The sequence below is a fragment of the Dryas octopetala genome, chromosome 5 (genome assembly GCF_963921425.1).
Source record: "Dryas octopetala chromosome 5, drDryOcto1.1, whole genome shotgun sequence".
NCBI classification, from domain to species: Eukaryota; Viridiplantae; Streptophyta; class Magnoliopsida; order Rosales; family Rosaceae; genus Dryas; species Dryas octopetala.
The window spans coordinates 2920005-2924168 of record NC_141370.1 but is presented as its reverse complement, the minus strand read 5'-3'; positions in this window follow the sequence as shown (position 1 = coordinate 2924168).

Below are 4164 nucleotides of genomic sequence, written 5' to 3'. Positions count from 1 at the left end.
CTGCTCGTATGGAGAGACCCCTCCGTACGAGATTGTGGCCAGGATACGAGCCTGCTCGTTCGGAGAGACCCCTCCGTACGAGATTGTGGCCAGGATACGAGCCTGCTCGTTCGGAGAGACCCCTCCGTACGAGATTGTGGCCAGGATACGAGTCTGCTCTTACAGAATGACCTCTATGTGCGAGATTATGGCTAGGATTTGAGCCTGCCCGAGTGCGGGATTGTGGCCAGGACATTTTCTACAGTACAGGTACGAGAATGATGTGAGTTTTAAGAATAAGTGTTTTGAGATATCAGATTTCAAGGATAAATTCAGTTCAGAGTTTGATTTACGGTTGAGGGGATGTGAAAATGGTTTTGAAAGAAGAGATTTTTGAAAGTAGTTATAAAGCTGGAGGATTTCCATGAAACGAAGTGTGTGAAATTAGATAGATGGTTGTTTGGTTGCTTGTATTGCATTTGTTTGCTAGGACTTAGTAAAGTCTAGGCTTGAATCGTGAGGACGGAAATGATAGTGTCTATGCGTTGAGGACATTAATTAGAATGTGAATGATTGAGGTTGAGGTTAATGGTTGATTGATTAGGCAATTGATTGGTTGGAATGATTATTAATATTATTGGTGGGATTTTGATGTGAATTTGAGGAATTTGGTTCATCTTGTTGCTTGGATGATTGGTGATGGAACTATTATGAAATTGAATAATTATGGATTTTATTGTGGATTATTTATTGAGTATGGAATTGAAGAAATTATTGAGGACAATTATTATTATGAAATTTCACTCATACGAGCTTTAGTGAGCTTACCGGGTTTGTTGTATAACTCGGTACATCATGGATGCGGTGTAGGATTTGTGTTTTGCAGGTTAAGCAGACTGAGGAAGCAGTGGGAAGAAGACGAGGCAGTGGGACCCAGAGAGATTTATTCAAAATGTTTTTGACAAAATTTTATTTACTTATGTTGTTGTGTATGGCTCAAAAATAAGAGAAAGCAGATTTAACAGTTTGATGTTCAGTATTTTCACGGCTCGAGGTTTGAGGTGTTTCAATTTTATTGAGGATAATTGTTTTGTTATTTCACTCATACGAGCTCTAGTGAGCTTACCGGGTTATTTGTTTGAATGACCCGGTGTACCATGGATATGGTGCAGTGTGGTTATTGGTGTTTTGCAGGTTAAGCAGGCTGAGGAGGCAGTGAGGAGAAGACAAGGCAGTGGGACTTATTTTAATTTGATTTAACTGATTTTATACAGTGAATTTTACATAAATGTTTTGAGCTTCCACTCTGATTTATTTAATGTATTTATTTATTATATTAAGTGCATGGCTCATTCTTTGAAAAGAGGTTTAAAGGACAAAGTTTCAGTGTATTTTTGGGTCCTAGGATTGGGGCGTTACAACATCTCTACACTTTGGTGGAGATAGAAAGTTTAGGACTTCTAAAATTTTAATCTCATACATGATTTTTCGTTTGTTGTCCCTTTTGGCTAGTTAAAGTATTAACAAACAGTTACAATTTTTTAGACATGAAACAACATTTTCAGACTTTGGTATGTTTGAATTTGTGGGTTTCTTTTTACATACATGTGTCTGTTCATTTCATTTTAAGTGCCATTATTCGTACTCAAATTTTTTTATCAATATACCCAACATACTTTTTAAGCTAAAGTTCAATTTAGACACTAAATTATAGGGGGTATTTCAACTTCATCCATCATTTACAAAATCATTCAAAAACATACTCCATCTAAAATCTAAATTGAAAAAATGAATTTTTCTTCCTCTTTTCCTTTTTTACCCCTCTCCACGTCCCACTCTCGCTCTCTTCCCTTTCTTCGACCAACCTCCCAACCCAGCCCCTCCTGACCCCACCCCACCCCACCCACCACAAACCGCTGGACCCTCCCCTTCCACTTACCCGACTCTCTCTCTCTCTCTCTCTCTCTCTCTCTCTCTCTCTCTCTCTCTCTCTTTCTCTTTTCTCTCATTTTTCTTCTTTTTCTTCCCCGTGTCTCCCTTCTATCTCGCATGACTTTGCATAGTTCGGCCGTGACCAGGCCAACTCCTGCCAAGCCCAGCCGGCACAGCACCACCAGCCACCAGCCTGCAACTCATCTCTCTCCCCTTAACCATCCCTCTCTTCCCTCTCCTCTCCCGCGCACGACTCCCTCCCTGTGCGCACGTCAACCCAGCTAAGGCCAGCCATTTCCCGGTGGCCCAAGGTCACTGGTGGGTCCCCTGGTGCCGACCATCCCTCCATGAGCTATAGTTGGGGTCAGGAAGGTTGAGGTGGGGGTGGGGTCAGGAGGGGCTGGGTTGGGAAGGTTAGCCAAAGAGAAGGAAAAGAGAGAGAGGTGGGAGGTGGAGAGAGGTAAAAAAGGAAAAGAGGAAGAAAAATTCATTTTTTCAATTTAGATTTTAGATGGGGTATGTTTTTGAATGATTTTGTAGATGATGGATGCAGTTGAAATACCCCCTATAGTTGAGTGTCTAAATTGAACTTTAGCCTACTTTTTATGTCCAATTTAATTTTAAAAAATGTTAAAATTCATTAGTACACCCAACATATTTCCTAAACTACGCTTACTAAAACCTAACAAATAATTCAAATCATACCCAATAATGTTAGTTAACACACCCAACAAACACACCCAAATCCAACTGCATCACCATTCACCACCATCCGCAGAGAGTGCAAAGGCCATCACCGGAAATATGTTCCTACTGCCACCGCCTCTCATCACCACCGACTACCGGCCACTACCACCCAATTAAGGTCATTTATCATTCTGTGAAGAGCAAAGTGGCTCAGCTCATGAGTCGTTGATTTATCATTTATCTAATAATTTATTCCTAATTCCTTCTCATACTCTCTCTCTCTCTCTCTCTCTCTCTCTCTCTCTCTCTCTCTCTCTCTCTTTCCCGCCATTGAAGCTCTGCTTCCAAAGCTCCCAATTATGCAATCTCAACTTTCATACACCAAGAAAGCCACAACCCACTTCTCAACTTTTGCTGGTAGTTGATCTTTTTGGGTTTCCCAAATTGATCATATGGTGATTTCAACTCCAGAATCTGGGATTCTGAGAAATTCAAGAGGTGTTTTCCTTTTGGGTATTTTTAAGGTAGTAGTGGAACTTGCTCAAAACATTGTGCTGGTTTTGGTCTAGATGATGATTGAATTATAGACTTAATATTAAATTTCAAAGAAAATTTATAATTACCCACCCACCATGATAATGGTTTGTGACGAAGCTAGTTACATGCTTTGGAATTTCCTGGGAATTGGAATCTCGGCTTTTCCTTTCCTTAATAGTGGCTTATGCCTCAGGTCGGCTTCGATATGAGGGAGAGCGAGAGAAGGAGGTGGAGGGCTGCCAGAGATATTCTATTTAATGAAAATACCTCAAGTTGAGTGGTGGTGGTCATGTGTTAGCGTCAAATGGTGGTTATGGTGTTAAGGTGTTAAGGTGGCGGGGGTAGTGTTGGGACCATTAATTGGGTGTGTTGTTGGGTGTAGAGAATAAAATAGGTTGGTTATGATGTTGGGTTAAAATAGGGGTATTTTTGAGAAACTTGTTGGGTGTGATAATAAATTTTTGTAATTTCAAATTTAATGTTGAATATAAAAAATGTGTTGGGTATACTGATAAAAAAGTTGGATCCGAATAGCAGCACCCTTGTTATTATAGAAATTTTTGTAATTTCAAATTTAATGTTGAATATAAAAAATGTGTTGGGTATACTGATAAAAAAGTTGGGTCCGAATAGCAGCACCCTTGTTATTATAGTTGATGGTTGTAAACCTCATAATTATTATCATGAGATTTAAACTTATGATTAGGGTTGGGCATTAAAATTGGGATACCAAACTCATACCGGTTTCATCTCGTCCCATTCCGGTTATGTCCCATACCGTTTAGGTCCCGTAATTTTCGGGATAATCCCGTACCGGTCTAAAATACAATGGGATAGGAACAATACCAACATTTCAATCTCATCTCGTCCCGTCCCGTATATAAGTTTTTCTTTTATTTTTTTTTATTTTACCTTTCCCTTTCTTTTCCCCCTAAGACCCGAGGCAAACACCACTTTCATTTTTTTTTCTTCTTTGTTCTATTCCCCTCCCCTCCCCCACCCACCCACCGGATTCTCTCAAACTCTCTC